Consider the following 25,208-nt stretch of genomic DNA (forward strand, 5'->3'; position numbering starts at 1 on the left):
TGGGCGGGGTCGACATAAATTATTTATTGGTTATATGGACTCTATAGTTTGGAATTCCGACTTAGGATATAAGGTTAGCATAATGTAGGTTGTGCAATAACATAGAGATCTAAGAATTTGTACGATGGAGAACTTATCAGTTGCAGTAAGATGACGTTTCTGAGTTTGTAAATTTAGATTAGTAAATTTGAGGAGTGATAAAATTTTATTGAGGATAAGACCACTTGAGAACATGTAAGAATTGTAACTTTTATATTGGAATAAAAGTTAGTAAGGTCCTTGATGATATAGATATCAGTAAGCATCAAAATGCGCAACGAAAACTGATTTGGACCAACTCAGGTAGGTGCTAAGTTGGAAAACTTAGTGCTGATCTGGTCTAAGGTATTTGAACCTAGTTAGTAAGTATTAAATTTCGAGGATGAAATTCCATTTAAGGGGTGATGAATTGTAGCACCAAAGATCCAAACTACTAAATCTCATGCATTAAATTTAATAAATATTAGGATTATTATTTTTAAGTTTAATTGATTAAATTTTTTATGTGAATTATGTGCTAACAAAATATTTTTATTATTTATTCAAATAATTTATCTTAAACTAACTATTTAATTAATGTTTATAGTTGTTTATTTGTCTAAATGATTTTATTGTACAATTTAAATTGTTTTAAATATTTTAAAGGTTTAAGCTTGCATATTTAATTTATTTTAATTTTAATTGTTTAGTTTATTCTTTTAAATAATTTTAACTGTTTAGCATATTTGTTTAAATATTTTGGAGTGTCCAACTTATTTATTTTAAATAGTCTAAGTTTAGCGGTTAGTTATTTTAAATTATTTTAAATGTCTAGATTATTTATTTAAATTCTTTTTAATTGTCAAAATCATTTTAAAAGTTTTATTCTGCTTGTGTATTTATTTAAATATTTTTTTTTAAAAAAACGTTTGTCTAGTTTGTTTAAAATTATTTTAATCGCTCTGCTTGTTATTTAAATATTTTACTCGTTGTTGTGTCATCAGAATATTTAAAGTATTGATTTTTTTTAATTCTGTGATAGTGTTTAAAATTCTTTAAAGAATTAGTTGCCTCAAAAATCTAGTTTTCCCCCGAACTGGAGTTTATTTTTAAACTTTTGCAAAAATTAACATTTTTAATTTCCAAACTAGTAAAATCCAATTTAATATTTTAAAATTAGAATTTTCGAACTTGTGTTGTATTTTTACAATTAAATTCATTATCCTAAGTTGCTAAGTTAGGAATAACACTTTTTAAAAAGTGTGTAGCACTTTTCCTATACTTATACACTTGGACTTAGATTTAACCCTTGCCTCCAACATATTATACTCTCAACACACACTCAACTCACGCCTCAAAAACTCACACACACCTCCCGACTCAAACTCATTTCTTCTTCCCCAAGCTCAAGCATCGACTTCTTCCTTTTTTCCTTGGATCGCCGCCGCAACTCTTCTCCTTCTCTCTTTCCCGATTAGGCATCTAAGTGGACCAACTGAACGAGCCACTTCTCTCCCTTTAAGCTCAGATTCCAGCTCAAGCAACTCCATTCTCCTCGCTTTGGTTTTTAGCTTGATTGAGCTCTTGAATTTGATTTATAGCTTAGGCAAGATTGTGGCTTCCTTTCTCACTTTGTAGATGTGTATGTGGTGTATTTGAATTTATATATATAAACCTTACGTTTTTTTTAAAAAAAGGATCGAGTGCCCTGCTTTCTTGAAGATTTTTGGTTATGGGGATTTATGCATATTAGGTGTTTGAGAAATGTTCACATTGTAATTATTGTTGAGTATTGATTGTGTTCTAGCTTCGAAACAGTTTTCCATTGATGCCTTGTCCATTCAAAAATTTCAGAAACTTCTTAACAGTGGCTTGAGTTCGAAAATTTTGGTGTGTTGATTACTTGTGGTACTTGGATGGTGATTTAGAGCTACCATGGGTGATATGTAGTTCACATGGTAGCGTTTAGGATGTTATGAAGTTAGCTTGTGGGAAGGAGTTGAGGCGCATTCGAGTAAGGAGGATGGTTGGGCTCGGTTTGAGGTGCTGTGAGGCTGCCATGTTGGAGATGAGTTTAAGCAGGTTATGGGCGGGTTCTAGGTGTTGGAAATGAACCTAAGTGCTGGTCTTGACCCTAGCTTAGAGGCTTGGAACTTGGGAGTCACATAGCTAAGCTTTTGGTTGAGGGTAAAAGGCAGGATTTGAGCAGAATTTTGGTTGTGTGGGTGCTGTCTGGAAATGAACTTTTAAACAGGGTTAGAATCATGATTTAGGGAAGGGCTCGGGGCTGGTGGTATCTTAGGATGTTAGGGAAACGACATGTCAAACGGAATTCAATTAGGTGGAGTTTTCCTTAAGTTCTAAGCATATGTTCTAAGAGGTGCAGAATTTTGGGTGTGTAAGTTGCTGTCCGGAATTTAATGTTTAAAACAAGGTTAAAATCAGATTTTAATTAAGGACTTGGGTCTGGAATTTAGTCTAAGATGTTGGGAATATGTCGGTTCAAGCAGGAATTAATTCGGTTAAGTTTTGGTCGAGTTCTAGACATTGGAATATATAGTTGCAGAATTTTAGTGTGTTGTGCTTGCTGTCCGAAATGATTTTTTTTAAAATGATTGGATATGAGCAATACTTCGAGGACAACTTCTAAACTTAGTATTAAGTGAGTGGGAGTTGTGGTTTCAAGCAGAATTCTTTTTGAATAAGAAAAGAGTGAGTTATAAGTTTTACGGGCGAACCGCTCGGAATGTTCTAAGCTCAAATTTATGGTTTAGATTCTCATCCATGGTTTGTTCCCTAAATCACCATCCCGGTCATCTGCAATCGAGTCTCTTGCATGATCATTGAGTAAATATTTTCAAGTACATTATATCTACATATGCATGTTAAGTTCTTATATCAAGGAAAAAAATAAAGTATGAAAGAAAATATTTTTATGAACGAAGTGAGATGATTGTGACTATAGAAATGACGTGTATGTGTGGGGTTGGGAGACGTTCTGACCTACCTTACCAAAGGATGTGTATGTGTGGGGTTGAGAGACGTCTTGGCCTACCTTACCAAATATAGACGTGTATGTGTGGGGTTAAGAGAAATCTTGGCCCCCTTACCAATTACAGGGCAAGATTGGGTTGGGTGTTATCCTGACCTCCTTGCGGCATAGTGCACTGCAGCCATGATCATGATCGAAACCACATAGTCACAATCAAGGATCTAAGTTCACAGTTCGCAGTTACGGATTCAGATACAGTTACAGTTCATAGAATTCATATGACTATGTTTTAGTACAGTTTATGCAGTTACATTGATTATAAATGACTTAGCCATGCATATGTTATATTCTTGTTCTCTTAGTTTTGACGTCTATTTTGTTTAAAACAAGGGTACAAAACAATAGTATTTTTAGTATCAACTATTTTTAATCTGTGTGTGCATGTATTTATGTAGTACTTGTTATTCTCCCATTTTTTTGTTGGGCCCCTACGCTCACTACATCTACTTGTGTAGGTAAAAGTTTTCATCGAGATTGCGGGGCAGGACTTCCGTGTGGACTGTGATACGGCATGGCACATCCCTCTGACCATGCCAATCTTCCGCAAAATTTTATTTTAACACTTTAAAGTCTTTTATTTTGTTGATTGGATAAATGATATTGTAAGAATTTATAGAATTATTTGTGGGCATGTTTATATGTAATTGCTTGATCTTTTGTTGTTCGAAATGTCGAATCTCTTCTCCGGTTCTTGTTCCTTTGTCGGTCTAGTTTATTTAGTGTTGTTTGCTTTTCTTTAAAATTTGTTGTCTGTGATAGGTGGTTTGTGATTTAAATAGATAGGTCATTCCGAAATTTTGAAAAATCCGTATTTTATTTAGTTTAATTATAAGAAGTAGTTAGGGTCATTTAAGTTGGTATCAGAGCATGGTTCTGGTTTGGGTTGTGCCTACTGCCGATTGCAAGAAACTCGAGAAGTCTCGCCTCAAAGTTTGTAAGTTTTAATGAATTTTATATGGTAGTCGTAATTGATTTATTACTTTAAATGTTTTGATGTCACTTTTTTTTTAAAATATTTTGAAAACTAGATGTTTAATTTAATTAAGTGTGTAGTTTAGTGTTTATTTTTGTTTAAAACTTATTTTATAATTTAAAGTGTATTATTTGACTGTTTATTTTTGTAGCATGCGGTTTCATATTAAATGGAGTTAGTGTACTAATATTCCTTCCAGTTTTGGATAGTACGTGGATGTTGTTTGAAGTTATTAGGTAGTGTTAATAATTTTATGAGATTGTAGGAGCTTGATGGAAAATATTAAACTTGTGCATTAGGAGATATTAGTCGTTGTGCCCTTGTGCTAATTTATTGTTTTATGGATGGAATTTAGTCGGATAAAACTAAGTGAATAGTTTTCTTAAGAATTAATAGATGCATATTTTGTCAGTTAAGTTTATGAATCGATCTCGTCCGAAGACGTGAGATACGTACTTTGTTTTATATTATTATGGATAGTTTGAGTTTTCTTTTGTTATTTGGGCAAATATGATTTTGGAAAATAGTGAGTCCGTTAATACGAGCCTTTCAATTATGTGAACTATTATTTCGATAACTATTTTCGTATTCTTCATTTGTGCTTGTATCTATTGCAACAAATATTTTTGAGTATCCAAAATTTTTTTGCACATCCTTTGTTCATTTATGGATTCGTATGACATCAGTCAATGTTGTATTCTATTATTTTGACCTTGGTTAAAATTTTTAATAAAAAATTGTTTATATTTCGCACTTCTTGAAATTTTTCTTCGGTTCTAGAGCCACATGTTGATGTGAGTAAGATCCACTTTGTCTTCCTTTTTGGTGATCTACTCATGTTGTGGTTGACATCTGAATATGTCTTAGGACCGTTGTTTTCCCTAATTATTGACTTGTGTGGACTTATCTCGATTGAAGTCACACCGATTGCTCTTAATTGTGCTTTGATCGTTTGAACATGATTTCATTACCCATGGATGAATGATCACGAGATTTGTATCTTGTTGGCTCATATTCATTAATCATGGAGCCTCCATTGTTATTCATTCATCCCTAGAATTTAATTAGGAGTTAGTTGTTTTCACTTATCCAGATTTTTATTTCCAACTCGTTTGTTTGTAATGCTTGCACTAATTCATTTCGTATCGAGCAGCATTACATGTATTTTGTTTTCTTTTATTTCATGATCCATCATGATGAGGATTTGGGTGCGATCATATCTATTTTTTTTTTGTGTGTAGAAAATCGACTCGTAACCGCATAGTAAGAATTTAGACTATTGGAATTTAGTACTAGTACTAGATCAAATCCTAATTTATTGTTGTGATCCGAGGAGTGGCGACTACTAGTTATAACTAGTTCTAGCGAGAAGATTGCTAGTTAGTGAATTAGCTGATTGGGTTGTCCTATTTTAAATAGGATCGTTAAGAGTAAACCGATGATTTTGGTAAGCTAAATGGGTGAACAATTGCGAGATAGGAAATAGAGTTGTCTCTAAAGACTTTTGGTTACTTTAGATTTGTATTCTAGGATTTTGTGAATATCAACCGGTAAGATTAATGCACCAACAATGGGAACAAAATGACGAATAGAATATTTAGGAAGTTTTTCCGGATAAGCTGTAGATTTATTTACCGGTAAAATGCTAAAGTACTGGAGGATCAATTAGAAAACCTTTACAATCAGGTTACAAACTCTTCGAGGTGTCTAATTGTATATTAAGTTCTTGACACATGAATTTAGGTTGTACATATAATAGTTTAGAGAATTTTTGGATTTTCAGATTTGCTGTCAAGTTGAACTAGGGATTTGAGATATGTCTTCAGGCGATATGTAAGAATTGTTTGGTACTTAGAGATCATCTAATCCAATATAAGTGGATAATAGCTCGTGGTATAATTTGACTGGAAGGTTAGCTGAGCTAGAGTCGTTGCTTAAGAAAATTTAATCATCCTTAGAAGCGTAGAGGGTTGTAGTAACTAATAAGGGAATTGAGCTTAGTCCAGGATCATTAAGGAGAGTTAAGCTAATAAGTGGCATAAACCTTTAGAATTTCAAAATGGTTGTTAGGTTGTTCTTGAAGGTATCATTGTTCCGTAGTACTACTGACTTAGGTATATAAGAAAATTAACTCGATTTGTCGGCCCTTATGCGATTGTTGAGGAGATAGGTAATTTGTTTTATCATTTGAGCTGGCGCAGAGTTGTTAGTGATACATGATGGGTTTCCTGTATCGATGTTGGGAAAGTATGAGTCAGATTCATATCTTATTTCGAGGTCTAACGAGGTAGAATTGTATAGTCTCTTAGCTATCATATTTAAAAGAGTTTAGTGTTTAGTTGCCAAGTATTATGGGAACTTGTGAATTTCTTAAGAACTCAAGTTGTATAGCATTCTAGTTAAGTTTAATTGGTAAATAGACGATAAGCGTAGTATCGTTGTTAGAAAGTTTTAAGTCTTGGGCGGGGTCGACATAAATTATTTATTGGTTATATGGACTATATAGCTTGGAATTCCGATTTAGGATATAAGGTTAGCATAATGTAGGTTGTGCAATAACATAGAGATCTTAGAATTTGTAAGATAAAGAACTTATCAGTTGCAGTAAGGACGTTTCTGAGTTTGTAAATTTAGATTAGTAAATTTGAGGAGTGATAAAATTTCATTGAGGATAAGGCCACTTGAGAACATGTAAGAATTGTAACTTTTATATTGGAATAAAAGTTAGTCAGGTTCTTGATGATATAGATATCAGTAAGCATCAGAATGCGCAACGAAAACTAATTTGGACCAACTCAGGTAGGTGCTAAGTTGGAAAACTTAGTGTTGATATGGTCTAAGGTATTTGAACCTAGTTAGTAAGTTTTAAATTTCGAGGACGAAATTCTATTTAAGGGGATGATGAATTGTAGCACCAAAGATCCAAACTACTAAATCTCATGCATTAAATTTAATAAATATTAGGATGATTATTTTTAAGTTTAATTGATTAAATTATTTTATGTGAATTATGTGCTAAAAAAATATTTTTATTATTTATTCAAATAATTTATCTTAAACAAACTATTTAATTAATATTTTTAGTTGTTTATTTGTCTAAATGATTTTATTGTGCAATTTAAATTGTTTTAAATATTTTAAAGATTTAAGCTTGCATATTTAAATGATTTTAATTTTAATTGTTTAGTTTATTCTTTTAAATGATTTTAACTGTTTAACATATTTGTTTAAATATTTTGTAGTGTTCAACTTATTTATTTTAAATAGTCTAAGTTTAGCGGTTAGTTATTTTAAATTATTTTAAATGTCTAGATTATTTATTTAAATTCTTTTTAATTGTACAAATCATTTTAAAAGTTTTATTCCGCTTGTGTATTTATTTAAATTGTTTTTTTAAAAAAAACGTTTGTCTAGTTTGTTTAAAATTATTTTAATCGTTCTGCTTGTTATTTAAATATTTTACTCGTTGCTGTGGCATCAGAATATTTAAAGTATTGATTTTTTTTTAATTCTGTGATAGTGTTTAAAATTCTTTAAAGAATTAGTTGCCTCAAAAATCTAGTTTTCCCCCGAACTGGAGTTTATTTTTAAACTTTTTCAAAAATTAACATTTTTAATTTCCAAACTAGTAAAATCCAATTTAATATTTTAAAATTAGAATTTTCGAACTTGTGTTGTATTTCTACAATTAAATTCATTATACTAAATTGCTAAGTTAGGAATAACACTTTTTAAAAAGTGTGTAGCACTTTTTCTATACTTACACACTTGAACTTAGATTTAACCCTAGCCTCCAACATATTATACTCTCAACACACACTCAACTCTCGCCTCAAAAAATCACACACACCTCCCGACTCAAACTCATTTCTTCTTCCCAAGCTCAAGCATCGGCTTCTTCCTTTTCTCTTTGGATCGCCGCCGCAACTCTTCTGCTTCTCTCTTTCCCGACGAGGCATCTAAGTGGACCAGCTGAATGAGCCGCTTCTCTCCCTTTAAGCTCAGATTCCAGCTCAAGAAACTCCATTCTCCTCGCTTCGGTTTTTAGCTTGATTGAGCTCTTGAATTTGATTTATAGCTTAGGCAAGATTGTGGATTCCTTTCTCACTTTGTAGATGTGTATGCGGTGTATTTAAATTTATATATATAAACCTTACGTTTTTTTTAAAAAAAGGATCGAGTGCCCTGCTTTCTTGAAGATTTTTGGTTATGGGGATTTATGCATATTAGGTGTTTGAGAAATGTTCACATTGTAATTATTGTTGAGGATTGATTGTGTTCTAGCTTCGAAACAGTTTTCCATTGATGCCGTGTCCATTCGAAAATTTCAGAAACTCCTTGACAGTGGCTTGAGTTCGAAAATTTTGGTGTGTTGATTACTTGTGGTACTTGGATGGTGATTTAGAGCTACCATGGTTGATATGTAGTTCACATGGTAGCGTTAAGGATGTTATGAAGTTAGCTTGTGGGAAGGAGTTGAGGCGCATTCGAGTAAGGAGGATGGTTGGGCTCGGTTTGAGGTGCTGTGAGGCTGCCATGTTGGAGCTGAGTTTAAGCAGGTTATGGGCGGGTTCTAGGTGTTGGAAATGAACCTAAGTGCTGGTCTTGACCCTAGCTTAGAGGCTTGAAACTTGGGAGTCACATAGCTAAGCTTTTGGTTGAGGGTAAAAGGCAGGATTTGAGCAGAATTTTGGTTGTGTGGGTGCTGTCCGGAAATGAACTTTTAAACAGGGTTAGAGTCTAGATTTAGGGAAGGGCTCGGGGCTGGTGGTATCTTAGGATGTTATGGAAACGACGTGTCAAACGGAATTCAATTAGGTGGAGTTTTCCTTAAGTTCTAAGCATATGTTCTAAGAGGTGCAGAATTTTGGGTGTGTAAGTTGCTGTCCGGAATTTAATGTTTAAAACAGGGTTAAATTCAGATTTTAATTATGGACTTGGGTCTGGAATTTAGTCTAAGATGTTGGGAATATGTCGGTTCAAGCAGGAATTAATTCGGTTAAGTTTTGGTTCGAGTTCTAGACATTGGAATATATAGGTGCAGAATTTTAGTGTGTTGTGCTTGCTGTCCGGAATGATTTTTTTAAAAATGATTGGATATGAGCAATACTTCGAGGACAACTTCTAAACTTAGTATTAAGTGAGTGGGAGTTGTGGTTTCAAGCAGAATTCTTCTTGAATAAGAAATGAGTGAGTTATAAGTTTTACGGGCGAACCGCTCAGAATGTCCTAAGCTCAAATTTATGGTTTAGATTCTCATATATGGTTTGTTCTCTAAATCACCATCCCGGTCATCTGCATTCGAGTCTCTTGCATGATCATTGAGTAAATATTTTCAAGTACATTATATCTACATATGCATGTTAAGTTCTTATATCAAGGCAAGAAAGAAAGTATGAAAGAAAATATTTATATGAACGAAGTGAGATGATTGTGACTATAGAAATGACGTGTATGTGTGGGGTTGAGAGACGCTCTGACCTACCTTACCAAAGGATGTGTATGTGTGGGGTTGAGAGACGTCTTGGCCTACCTTACCAAATATAGACGTGTATGTGTGGGGTTAAGAGAAATCTTGGCCCCCTTACCAATTACAGGGCAAGATTGGGTTGGGTGTTATCCTGACCTCCTTGCGGCATAGTGCACTGCAGCCATGATCATGATCGAAACCACATAGTCACAATCAAGGATCTAAGTTCACAGTTCGCAGTTCGCAGTTACGGATTCAGATACAGTTACAGTTCATAGAATTCATATGACTATGTTTTAGTACAGTTTATGTAGTTACATTGATTATAAATGACTTAGCCATGCATATGTTATATTCTTGTTCTCTCAGTTTTGAAGTCTATTTTGTTTAAAGCAAGGGCACAAAACAATAGTATTTTTAGTATCAGCTATTTTTAATATGTGTGTGCATGTATTTATGTAATACTTGTTATTCCCCCATTTTCTTGTTGGGCCCCTACGCTCACTACATCTACTTGTGTAGGTAAAAGTTGTCATCGAGATTGCGGGGCAGGACTTCCGAGTGGACTGTGATGCGGGCACAGCACATCCCTCTGACCATGCCAATCTTCCGCAAAAGTTTATTTTAACACTTTAAAGTCTTTTATTTTGTTGATTGGATAAATGATATTGTATGAATTTATAAAATTATTTGTGGGCATGTAAATATGTAATTTCTTGATCTTTTGTTGTTCGAAATGTTGAATCTCTTCTCCGGTTCTCGTTTCTTTCTCGGTCTAGTTTATTTAGTGTTGTTTGCTTTTCTTTAAAATTTGCTGTCTGTGATAGGTGGTTTGTGATTTAAATAGATAGGTCATGCCGAAATTTTGAAAAATCCGTATTTTATTTAGTTTAATTATAAGAAGTAGTTAGGGTCGTTTTAGTTAGAGTTGGTGAAAGACTATGACGGCGACATTAGTTACCATTCGGGTAAGGCTAATGTCGTTGCCGATGCATTGAGTAGAAAGACAGCAGTGGTTGCCTCTTTGACGGTGTCTAAACCGTTGCAGGTTGAGATTCAGAGATTTGGGCTGGAGTTCTATGCCAAGGGTAGAGCTCCGAGATTGTCAGGTTTGACGGTGCAGACTAATTTATTTGATGTATCAGTGTTGCTCAAGCAGTTGATGAGCAGTTGAGTAAGCGAAGACAAAGAGCCAATGAGAGAGGCAGTGATTTGTATTCAGTTGTGGACCGGATCGTGAGGTTCAGAGGAAGATTTTGGGTGCCCGCAGGTGATTCTTTGCGAGTTAATATCATGTCAGAGGCGCATACATCACCGTACTCTATCCACCCAGGCAGTACGAAGATGTATCGGGACCTTCAGGAGTTGTACTGGTGGCCGGGTATGAAGCGCGATATCGGCCGATTTGTGTCAGAGTGTCTGACATGCCAGCAGGTCAAAGAAGAACATCAGAGACTTGCAGGATTGCTTAAGCCACTCCCTATTCCCGAGTAGAAATGGGAGAATATTACCATGGATTTCGTTGTTGGCTTGCCGAGGACAGTGGGAGGTTTGAATGCTATTTGGGTTATTGTTGACCATCTCACTAAGTCGGCGCACTTTTTGTCAGTGAGGACAAATTTCTCCATGACTCAGTATGCGGAGTTGTATATCCGGGAGATAGTCAGACTACATGGTATCCCTGTTTTCATAGTGTCTGATAGAGATCCGCGGTTTACTTCAACTTTTTGGAAGAGTCTTCATTCAGCTTTGGGGACGAAACTTTTGTTTAGCACTGTCTTTCACCCACAGATGGATGGACAGTCCGAGAGGGTGATTCAGATTCTAGAGGATCTTCTGAGATCCTGTGTTATTGACTTCCATGATAGTTGGGAGTCGAGGTTACCATTGGTGGAATTTGCTTATAACAATAGCTATCAGGACACAATTGGAATGACGCCTTACGAGGCACTTTATGGGAGACCATGCAGATCACCGGTATTATGGACCGAGATTGGTGAGAGGTCAGAGTTGGGACCTGAGATTGTTCAGCAGACTGACGAGGTTGTAGCCAAGATCCGCGATAGGATGAGGACTGCACAGAGTAAGCAGAAGAGTTACGCTGACCATAGGAGGAGAGACTTGGAGTTCTCGGTGGGAGATCATGTGTTTGTCCGAGTAGCACCTATGAAAGGTGTTATGAGATTTGGGAAGAAAGGAAAATTAGCACCAAGGTTCATAGGACCGTTAAAAATATTATTTATTAATATTAGAGTTTATAATTTTTTTGAATATATTTATATAGTTAATTAGTTTTCAAACTACGTTAAATATATATATTTTTATTTATATAATTTTTTTAGGTTTTTATAATTTAAAATATATTATTAATTATATTATATAAACGATTTTTCAATCCGACTGTCCGGTTAAAACATTCCAACCAGCTGGATCTTCTTTTTAAGTTAGATCGGTTTAATCACCGATCCGGTTATAAATTAAAAAAATATTGCTAAAATAAAAAAAGACTAAAAACCAAAATATAACTAAATTTATAGGACCAAAACCCAAAATTGAATATTATAGGACCAAATCACAAAACAATCAAACTTACAGGACTATTTTAACTATTATCCCATAGATATTATTATATGGAAGTCGGTTGCAGAGACGAGATGTGAGGAATTGAGAGCAAGATGCTTAGGAAACGTGGGTTTGAGTTTGTGAAGTGGGCCACGATTTGATCACAAATTTGGATCCGTGAGTTTGTAAAGGTAAGTTGTCGTTTTCCTTAATAATGGTCTGTAATTATAATGTTAAAGCAAAGGTAATTTAGTCTAAATATTAAATTGACCATACAGTTTTTCTAAGGTATTTAACAATTATTAAATAGTAAGGATAAATAGTAAGGATAGTAAGGATAAACGTTTAAAATATGAATATAATGTATAAATAACAGGATTACTGCAAATTATTTGTAATTAAAATATATTTAGAAAAACGAATTATTTTTTCAATAATGTAATATTTTTAGTTCATATTTTTATTGTGTAAGAATTTATTAGAAACTGGAACTCTGAAATTATATAACTAATTGTGAATAATTAAAAGTGATAGGTAAATATTTATATTTGAAATTGCGTTCAAATAGCGTATTTAGATATTGATTGAAATCGTGACGTATTATAAAATGATTTAATTTAGTTTAGATTTTTTTTTTAAAAAAATCTCCCCACCCAATTGATATAAAAAATTATTTAATGAAAAATTGTGATGGTGAAAAACAGGCAAGAAGTTATATTTGTTTAATTTTTATACATTTTTCTTAAAAATTAAACTCACTTTGGTTGATGCTGATATAGACCACTTGAACGAGAAATTATATGTTACACCTGGTGGATCTTAGCCCTTCATTTAGTGTGTAGGCCACGAACCAAATGAAGGGTGGATGTTGCACCGGGTGATCTATGTAGCATATAATATTTTTTGCTTGAACACTTGTTCTATGTTGATATTGGTGAGTTATGTACATTGGCTTTTTATATCAGTAATCGTTTCAACATAAAGAACACAAGACTCAAACATTTATCGAACAATACAATATTAAATATTTTTTAATTTATATCTTATGGTACGATTCATTTCACTTACAACATTAATTTTTGTTTTTTGGGTATCAATTTTTCAAAATTACATGCAAAACTTTTAATTTGTGTTGCTGAATATCTCATGTTGAACCGAGCGCATGTCGCTTTACCAAAAGCTTTAGTTGGTGGTAATGGTACAATCAATTTTTTTAAACCGCACAGTAGCCCAAGCGTCGTGGTTTGATCGTTCTACAAGTAGGGACAATTATTGCACCTCAAAAATCTCCCTCCCAATAATTGCACGCACTTCTTGCAATAATTGGAAATCGAACCCATGACCTTGGCTCTGATACTAATTGTAGAACCGAGCGCTTGTCGCTTTACCAAAAACTATAGCTGATGGTAATGGTGCAACTCAAATCTTTTAAACCGCACAGCAGCCCAAGCGCCATGTTCGATAGCTCTACCAAGCAGGGATAATTATTTCACCTCAACATCTCATTTGAAAGCCAAATTATAAAATCAACTTAATTTTTATTCACTCATTAAATCAAGTTACACACATAACTGTAAATACACGCACGATAGCAGAAGTACGACATAATATTGGAGAAATTGAGCACTCCAAATAAAAGAGATGAGTATAAAGATGAAAATTAATTAGATATTACACTTGTTGCCGCTAAAAAACTTAGGTACGATTTGGCACAATGCAGGTACACATACATCTACTTCGATATCAACTTGATAATATTAGATATTAAGAAAACATAATTTGAGTACAAATAAGTAATCTTGAGGGAATAACCTAGCACTATTCTAATTGGTCAATATAATTGATTAGTTATAATTATGGTAGATACACAACAATATATGACATCAATTGAATCAAATTAGGTATTAAATAAACATATTTTAGATACAAATTGGTAATGTTGGGAGCCCGCTTATCATCATTCTAATTTGTCATCCAAAATATGGTATTAAGTAATAAAATTATTGATTTATGAATCCCACAATACTTGAATGAGTACACAATCGACGTGCGCCATGCTCCAGAATTAATCATAATTATACTTAATATTAATTTTTTTGTACTCCAATTTTCTCTTTTTGTGCCTCTTCATTTTTTTAAAAGCAAATAGTCTACGAATTTCAAAGTACCACATCTTTATACTTGAAAAACTTTGTTGAAGTACTTAATTTTGATATTATTGTACTCAGTTTTTAAAATTAAGTGTAGCGATCCAACCAGATCCACTACTAATAAAAGGATAAAGCTTAATTAAGCATGCAATTAATATTAATCAGAAAAAGCTGCGGAAACTAAATAAATACTGGACCGGCGGAATACAACCGATTAAATAAATCCAATAATACAACCCAATTGAATAATAATAAAATATAACAACTAACCCTGTTGTCTCTCTGGTCACCGACTACTCTAAGTCACTGGGCACACTACCTGCACCTGCACCTGCATCTGCCTCGTCGAATGGGGTGTTTAGACATACAGAAAACACTGGGCATGAGCGACTGCGCTCAATACGAAAACAATGATATATAAACAAATATGATGCATACAGATGAATTTAAAACCAGGTAAAATCCGTCTGCTCAGGGGCGCCAACGAATATACAGTACCGTTCTGGAGAGCGACTTCGTGGGGTACTCGTATACTCCTCTATCATCGTAGCATCAGTATCCGTCATCACGGCGTCTCTCGGTGATAGACAAAACCATACGGGGGTTGAGCCTCCCCACCTGACCCACCTCTCATGAGATGCAGTCGGACATAAATCATGCATGTGCTAAAGAAATAAAACATGGTATACAAAGCACATACAAATGGAACATATAAGATCATATATCATGTCGGTTATCTTGATCAGTACTTACATATCTCACAAAGGCAGTTCTTGAATTATCCATCTAGGTTCCAAGCCTACCATTCCGAATTATAAGTCTATAATGCAAAATAACCATGCATCACTAAACATCATCTAAATGCCTTAACTAAGCTAATAGATACTCCCTAATATTATTAGGGAACTCGGATCATACCTGCGTCCGTCTTCAGCCCGCTGGTGGCGATAGCCTCAAAACTTGGGCACAACTCTGCAATAGCTCCGCTAATGCTCCGGAGACTGGCTAGGAATATAAAATTACTACCTCCTCCTTACTCTTTAATAAAGAGTACCCAAAAGCCCAAAAATGAGCTAACATGGGAGAGGAGAGGAAATTCTGAGCACTGAAAAAATGAGCTCCTCGACTCATATTTATAGTCACAGATCGGACCGTCCGATCCAGAGCGTCCAATCACCGCCACGTGTCAATCCGATCGCATGCACGACATACACCTGTCCCGCCTACTGTTCGGAACGTATGATCTATCTTCGGAGCATTCGAAGTCCCATCCGTGATGTCACTGCTTACGTCATCATCGATGATGTCATGAAGACACCTGGACAGATGAGATCAGAGCGTCCGATCCATACATCGGAGCGTCCGATTGCTTCGGATGGTCCGTACTCTATCGGCCCGTCCGGATCCATGTGTCCCTCCGGCCACTTTCGAGCATTCTGGATCTTTTTTAGAACTCCTTAGATCCATTTGAAAATCTTTTAATCATGTTTTACTTAATTTAAACATGATTACTTAGTTAATTACCACTTAATCATTAATTCTGAATACGGGTCACTACGTTAAGTACTCCATTGTAATTATTAGTGTCCCCTGGTTTAGAGAATGAAGATATCGTAGGTTAACCACCATAACACTGGAAAATATCATATGTTATATATAAGAGTGGATCAACAAATTAAAACCAACACACTAATGAAAGGTAGATTTTTTAGTCATTACCACTGGCGGAGATCAAAAGTGATTGCAAACTATCATAGAATAGATTTTGTTCTCATATTTTTGAAGAACTACATACAATATAATGTCTAAGTTATTGTACTTGATTATATATTTTGAGACACGACTTAAATCATCATCCTAAACATGGTTTTGAGTAATAGAATTATTGATTTATGAATCTCACGATACCTTGAATGAGTGCACAATCAACATTCTCCATGTACCAAATTATCAAAACTGTTCTTACCATTTCAAGTTTGTACTCCGATTGTCTCTTTTTGTTCTTTTTTTGAAAGCATATAGTCTACGAATTCCAAAGTACCTCATATTCATACATGAAAATCTATATTAGATTACCCAAATTCGCTAACATTGTACTCAATTTTTAAAATTAAGTACCTCTCTGCAGTTATTAGTGTCTTTTGATCTATAAAATGGAGACAACGTGAGTTACCCACCATTGCACTAGCAAAATCATACATTATAAGAGTGGATCAACAAGTTAAAATAAAAACACTCTTGAAAGGTAGATTTTGTAGTCATTACAATTGGTGAAAATCACAAGTGGTTGCAAACTATCATATAGATTTGTTATCATACTTTTGAATAACTACTTACAAGATTACATCTTGATAAGTACAATTTATTGCACTTATATTTCATGTATTTAAATTGGATTTTTGTTTCTTCTTGAGTGGTATTATGTATTTTGTTGTTTGTAGGAGGCGACGAAATAATGAGGTGTTATGACACATATGGAGCGTAAAAGAACCAAAATGGTGATGGAAAGTGAAATGAAAGAAGAAAAGAAAAGTTGAAGACACGCAGATAGTGATGACAATGGGGCGGGTCTGGGGTGGGTATGGCTAAACCCGGGACTCACCCCGCCCCGCGAACCCGGAGGGTCCAATCCGGGTTAGACCCATTGGACCCTCCAGAAATTAAATAAATTTAAAATTATTAAATTAAAAAATTTTAAAAGTTTAAAAATTAATAAAATAATTAAAGTTAATTTCAAATATATATTGATAATATTTAAGACAAAAAAATATTCTCACAAGTTAAAATTTATTAATGTGTAATTAATTAATAATTATTAGCCAAAAACATTATAATGATATATTTTTATACTAAACCCATCGTAATAAAATAAATTCATTTCAATCCAATAATATTATACACTCAAATTATGAATAATATATTAATTATTTAGTATAAAAATATAATCATATATTATTAATATTATATTTATATATATACATGTATATTTTAAATTTATATATATATATACTTTGGCGGGGCGGGTTTGGCCAAACCCGGGACCTGCCCCGAACCCTCTATTGGACCCATTTAGGCGAGTCTAGACCCGCCCCACCGGGGCGGATTTGATGCTAAGCCCGACCCATTTCCATCTATACACTCAGACCAGTCGTAGAAGCGCACCCGCGTCAACACATGCGCCTCAACGCCCAAAAGCAGGCGCCGCAGCGCCTGCCCTGCACAAAAAAGGGTCGAGATCAGCCCAAAAGGCGCACCCACGCAGCTTTCATAGCGTCGCGACGCTACATGGATTGAGTATTTTTTGAAGTTTGGACTCTTAATTTAAATATGACTTTTTTGGACATGGTTAGATCCATGTTAAGTTTCTTTAAGATCATTACATCTTTTTGGGGATATGCTATTCAAACTGCAGTATACTTATAGAATATCCTTCTAATATTATCTCTAAGACACTCCTAGAATTGTGGAATGGATTTGTGCCTAATCAAGACATATTCGGATATGGGGATGTCTGGCATATGTGTTGAAGATAAAAATGGATAAAATGGAACCTACGTCAGAAGTATGCATATTTGTTGAATATCCCAAAATAACAATAGAATATTACTTCTATAGTCCTCAGCATGGACGTAGCTTATTCAGGCCCAATGTGGGTTGTTGCCCATATTGGGCCCAAAAAAAAAAGAATGCTATATATAATTGGGCCAATTTTTTTTTTTTAAAAAAATTTTGTGGCCTGCTATACTTTAGCCCATGACTCAAATTGTTTTATTAAATTCGGTCTGTACAATTCATTGTTGAATTGGGTTCATTTCAACCTACCTATACAGGCATTACCCCCATGATAGATCTAAGGGTCCTCATTTATCAATACACGCGGAGTCCGCTAAAAAATAATGGATCCCACATTTATTGATAAATGTCCACCGTTAGATCTACCTCAAAACAGTGCTTGTATAGGTAGGATCTAACTTACCGTTGAATTGAATCACATAATTAAAAATTCACAAATCACCACAAAAAATTCACAAATCACGTTCAAAACTTCAAATTCAAAACCTTTCTGCTGGTTGTCGTTGTGATATTCGTCCGACCAGTCCCATGCCCATCACTTTTTTGATTTCATCTAGATCAGGCTTCTTACTTAGGTATGTAAAAATTGATGTAAACAAGTAATTTTGTTTATGATGAGATATTAGATTTCAAATTGAATTTTGAATTAAATATTTCTATGAATTAATTTTGTTTATAGGTCCAAATTAGTTCGATTTCTTGTTTTTGGGTTTTATTTTAATTTTAATTTTTGTTTTTTTACCGTTCCTTTTGCCTTAAATGTAGAGGTCAAAAGATTGTTAAAAAATGGTATTTTGTGTGGTTATATTCTTGATGATATTATATATTTACTTGGGGGAAAAAAATTGTAAGCATCAAATTAAAAAAAATTATGTCAAAAATGTTTCAAAATATGAAGTAGAACAGTTGTAAGATAATTATTTTGTGATGTTTTATGATTAGAAGATTTTATATTTATTTTTATTTATTAATTTTAGTATAATGTTGCATACACTGAATCAAAATCCTTGCTCCACTCATGGACTTCTCAGGATATGAAGATATTTGTGAGTACAAATGAAATATTCTTAGAGGATAGATATATAGAAAAACGTGAATCAAAGAATGAGGTTCTTTTGGAAGATATTTCCAAATCATCTACTCCAAAAATTCGCACTGAACCTACTCAGTTTGACTTCAAATATCTACCACCATTAGCCACTGGTTTTTGAACAACTGAAATGGTGGAAGGTAGTGTTCCTATTGTTCAATCACCTCCCATTATCAAAATGGAGAATGACGAACATGGTGAAAAATAAAACCCGCGACAACTATAATTAAATCCAATCAACCAAGAGCCTCCACAACTTAGATATAGTGAGAGGGTCATACGACCACCTTCTAGATATTTGCTCTATGAAGAGAGCAGTCTCTATTGAACAATAGGAGGATCCCATCACGTACAAAGAAGCTATGGAGGACATATACGCTGACCAATAGAGAAGTGCTATGGACTAAGAAATGAGATCCATGTGAACTAAATCTGTCTGGGATCTTGTAGATATGCCTGAAGGAGTAAAACTTATTGGATGTAAGTGGGTCTACAAGAGAAATAAAGAAATAGATGGAAAAGTGTAAACCTTTAAATCTAGATTTGTAGATAAAGATTTTAGCCAATGAGAAGGACTTGATTACGATGAAACCTTCTCACCTATCTCTATTGTGAAATCTATTTGGATCCTCTTATCCATTGCATCTTATTTAGATTATAAGATGTGGCAAATGCACGTCAAGGCATCATTTTTCAATAAAAATCTTAACGAAATCATTTATATGATGCAACCAGATGGTTTTTATCTTAAACGGTCAAGAGCATAAAGTATCCAAACTAAAAAGTTTTATTTTTGGACTTAAGCAGGTCTAGGTCTTGGAACATCAGATTTGATAAAATGTTAAAGGATTATGGTTTCGATCAAAATCTACACGAGCCTTGTGCCTATAAGAAAGTTTTAGATGACAAGGTGATTTTTTAATGTTATATGTGGATGACATCCTACTAAATGGGAATGATATGGGGGGTGATGACATCTTCTTAGAAATGGATGGCTCAACCGTTTGTCATGAAGAATTTGGGAGAAGAAAATTATGTTCTAGGTATCCAGATCCTTCGGGATAGGAAGAACAGGAAATTGCCCCATCTCAATCTTCATACATTAAATATTGGCGAGTTATGCAATGAAAACTTCCAAGAAAGTGTTGGGGATCGGTTACCTCATGCCCGGATACGCAGCGGAAATTTAAAAAAAATTATCAAAATAAAACCGAGCACTTGTGTAGCATTTAAAACTATCAAACATCCATAGGGTGTTTTAGAATATTTTACCTATCAATCTAAAAAGATTGATTTATGGCTCCAACCAAGTTGTGAACAACTTAGCTCTTGAAATGGTAGACTCAATCTACAAGCTTCCAAGAGTACACCTTCTTCGAAATAGCTCCTCCTTCGAATTAGGTCCATGACTAGACAATTTAGATCCACTCTAAATATGCACTAGAATATTTATCATTTAGATATTGCTTGCCTTTTCTTCCAAAATCAAAAGACAAAAGTCTTGGAAAATTCTATATGGAGACCCACAGCCATGGCCTTCAAAATGGAGAAGAAATGTGTATATTATGTTATGGTCAAAGGGCTTCATGAGAATTGTGTCATTCAACTTAACCCTTCACATTTATTTTATAATATATATATATATATAGATATATACACACAAACATGACTTTTGAACTTAATTTTAATTAATTATTAAACCTAAACCAATTTAAGATTAATCGATTAATTAAATCTAACTTGAACTCATTCAAGCCCACTGGTAAAATAATTATACAACACTATTTTATTTTGAGCTCTACTAAACTCAATAATGTTTAATTAATCCAATACTTGAATTAATTTAATCATTTAAACATAACAAAGTCTACTAGTGTAAAATTAATTCAACACTTGAATTAATTAATTAAGTTCAAAATAATAGTTCTGAAAATCACCATTTTCAAAAACTAATTATTTATTCAAGTCATCTTTTAATCTTGGAACACATTCACAAACTAAAAGTTACTTTCCCATTTATTCTCCATTAGAATCAAAATTCTAATTTATTTTACTTATAAACTCCTTTATAATTTGTTCAACATATTGAACTAATTTTAATCTCAACGGGATCTAGAAAGCTAGTACTTGTGTGACCCTCAATGGTTCATTGATACAACTAGCAGTGGGTTCACATCTCCATGTGATCCGGGATCAACAAGTCCCTTATGTGAGTATACCCTATATAGCTCAATTCTTATTAATCAACCTCTTGATAATAAGAACGTCAGAAAACTCAAGTCTGATGATACCCAATCAGTCTTGTTAAACGTCTAGCAACATCACTTACATGACTCCCTAGGTATCAAATGATAGTGCCTGCAAGAACCAATCAATTATGGTTAGCGTACAATACGGTCCCTTCAACTCATATATCCCAATCGATTCGAAAACCATTGGTATATAGAAAGTTGTCAATGAATCGATAACTATGTGTCATGACGTAGTTGCATCGAATGTATAATTCAAGAAACCCTTTCTTAATTACCACCTACTCTGATCAGAGATTTCAAACTACATATGCATGAGAACACATAGGATATCCATACCCATAGGTAAGCAGTGAATCCCCTACTATAATGCATCTACTTCTATATGTTTTGTCACAACACCCAACATTGCCACCCGATGACCCCAGATGAGTTGGTAAACAAGTCAAAGTGAAGCACTAGTATATAGAGTCTCCATGTTGTCCAGGGTAATAAGGACTAATGGTGTACAACCATAAACTAGGACTTCTCCACTCGATAAGTGAGAACCACTTGGAAAGTCCTTTAGGGAGGGTTGTTCAGTGCACTCTACAAGGAGCACCTATTTGCATGCTTGGACATCTCCATGTCCCCTACCAATGAAACATGGTACTCACATCGAAAATACTAGTCTTAAGCTCGAGCGAACTTTATCCTTCTTTATGGCGGCTGAATCGACTAAGAACAGTTTAGAATATACATTATTCCAAATATGAGTCTCATGATAGTCATCACATGACCATCTCATATTCTTTATACTATTTGTATAATCAAGGGCTTTATCTATGCAACTAGCATGTGTATATAGATAAAGATGTGCCAAATTAAATAAAGTTAAATATTAATAAAATAAAGATTGTCATACAAGAGTTCTCTCAAGGACCATCGGCCAACACTTGGCACGACGGGCACCTACTCTAACAATCTCCCACTTGCACTAGAGCCAACTACCCATATTCTTCAAACCCATTGATTCGCGATGCTTTTCGAACAATGGTCCTGGTAAAGGCTTAGTTAGTGGATCAGCAACATTATCTGCGGAGGCGTCTCTATCTAACAAGACATCTCCTCTTTCCACAATCTCCCAGATGAAGTGGTATTTTCTCAGTACATGTTTGGATTTCTGATGAGACCTTGGTTTTTTTGCCTGAGCAACGACGCCAGTGTTGTCTCAGTACACCGGAACTGGATCAACTCCAATAGGAATAACACCCAACTCTTGGACGAAATTCCTAATCCAAACAGCTTTTTTTGCAGCATCGGATGCAGCAATATATTTGCCTCAGTGGTTGAATTCGCAGTGATATTTTGCTTGGAACTCTTCCAACAAACAACAACTTCATTGAGCATGAATACAAAACCAGAAGTTGACTTCGAATCATCAACATCGATTTGGAAGCTAGAGTCGGTATAGCCTTCCAATTTTAGTTCTCCACCCCCATAAACCAAGAACATATTCTTAGTCCTTCTCAAATACTTGAAAATGTCTTTCACAGCTTTCCAGTGTGGAATACCAGGGTTCGATTGATATCTACTTGTAACACTTAGTGCAAATGCCACATCAGGACATGTAGATATCATCACATACATGATACTACCAATTGCAGATGCATATGGAATGCGTGTCATTGCCTCTATCTCTGCATCATTCTTGGGAGACATGGACTTGGATAGAGACACGCCATGACACATTGGTAGATTTCCTCTCTTAGACTCTTCCATCAAGAACCTCTTTACGATGGTATCAATGTACGTAGACTGGGTGAGACCAAACAATATTTTTGATCTATCTCGATAGATTTGTATTTCCAATACAAAAGATGCTTCACCCAAGTCCTTCATCGAGAACTTACTCGCTAGCCATACTTTAGTTGATTGCAACATTCCTACATCATTCCCAATGAGTAGAATGTCATCAACATAAAGTACCAGGAATGTCAAAGCACTCCCACGGACCTTCTTATACACACATGGTTCCTCAGGATTCTTAATAAACCCAAACTCTTTGATTGTACTATCAAATTTGAGATTCCAACTCCTAGATGTCTGTTTTAGACTATAAATAGATATCTGAAGTTTGCATACTTTATGCTCACTTTCGATAGATGTGAACCCTTCAGGTTGAGACATGTAAATATCTTTATTTATATCCCCATTAAGAAAAGCTGTCTTTACATCCATATGCCATATTTCATAGTCATACCATGCAGCTATGACAAGCATTATCCTTATAGACTTGAACATTGCGACTGGAGAAAAAGTTTCCTCAAAGTAAACTCCTTGCCTTTGAGTATACCCTTTTGCTATCAATCTCGCCTTGAAGGTCACCACTTTTCCATCTGCTCCAAGTTTCCTCTTGTAAATCCATTTACACCCTATAAAAACAATTCCCTCAGGTGGATCCACAAGATTCCACACTTGGTTCGAATGCATGGAATTCATCTCAGATTCCATAGCTTCAAGCCACTTGGATGAATCGGCATCAGGTAACGCTTCCTTGAAGGTCCTTGGATCACATCCATGGTTAGCCTCATCTTGGCCCTCTTCAAGAAGTAGACCATACCTCATAGGTGGTCTCAAGATCCTCTCGGATCTTCTGGGAGCTTGTATCTCCTCTCTTGGCTGTTCGGGTATGGGCTCTACAATTGTGGGTTTTTCTTGAACTTCTTCAAGTTCTATCATCTCCCATTTTCTATCAAATAGAAATTACTTCTTTAAGAAGGTTGCATTCCTAGAAACAAACACCTTTTTTTCTTTTGGATGATAGAAATAATATCCAACCAAATTCCTTGGATATCCCACGAAGTAGCATAAAATGGATCGAGCATCCAATTTATCTCCACTATCTGCTTCACATAAGAAGGACACCCCCGTATTCTAAGATAAGAATATTTAGGAGGCTTTCCCATCCATATCTCATATGGTGTCTTATCAACTGCCTTTGAATGAACATTGTTCAACAACAGTGCCGCTGTTTCAAGCGCATATCCCCAAAAGTATGGCGGCAACTCCGTGAACCCCATCATAGATTGAACCATGTCCATCAAAGTTCGGTTACGACGTTCTAAAACACCATTCAACTGAGGTGTACCAGGAGGAGTCCACTGCGAGAGAATCACATTCTCCCTAAGATACTTTTGGAATTCAGCACTCAAGTACTCACCACCTCGATCTGATTGAAGTGTTTTGATGCTTCGTCCCAACTGTTTCTCCACTTCATTTCTGAATTCTTTGAACTTTTCAAAAGCTTCAGATTTGTATTTCATCAAATACACATACCGATACCTAGAGAAGTCATTGGTAAAGGTGATGAAGTAAGAATGTACGTGCGTAGTGGTGATGCTAAGTGGACCACACACATCTGTATGGATCAAATCCAACAGTCCATTGGCTCGCTCCACATGGCCCTTAAAGGGAATTTTGGTCATCTTTCCCTTTAGACATGGTTCACAAGTAGTAAGAGAATTAATATCAGACATATCAAACATGTCTTCTCCCACTAGCTTATTCATCCTTCTTAAAGATATATGACCTAATCGAGCATGCCACAAGTGTGCAGGGTTCAGAGTATCTTGTTTTTTTTTGGATGTTGTTGATATCTCTTGGACATTATACATTGGAATATTTTTCAATTTTAAATTATAGAGATTGTTTTCCAATTGTCCTGTACCAATTAAACATTCATTCTTGTAAATATTGCAAACACATTTGCCAAATAAACAAGAATATCCATCTTTATCAAGCATAGAAATGAAAACAATGTTTTTCACCAAATCTGGTACAAACAAAACATCTCTCAAAATTAATTTAAAATCATTGTCCAACAATAAGTAAACATCTCCAATAGCTTTGACAGCAACTCTTGCCCCATTGCCCATCCTCAAGAAGGTCTCACCATCCCTGAGTCTCCTACTTCTTCCCATCACCTGCAAATCATTACAGAGATGTGAGCCGCAGCCGGTATCCAATACCCAAGAAGAAGAGTTAAGTAAAATGTTAACTTCAATGTAGAACATACCCTTTCCAGAACCA

This window comes from Henckelia pumila, chromosome 4 (assembly GCF_033568475.1).
Source record: "Henckelia pumila isolate YLH828 chromosome 4, ASM3356847v2, whole genome shotgun sequence".
In the NCBI taxonomy this organism is placed as follows: Eukaryota; Viridiplantae; Streptophyta; class Magnoliopsida; order Lamiales; family Gesneriaceae; genus Henckelia; species Henckelia pumila.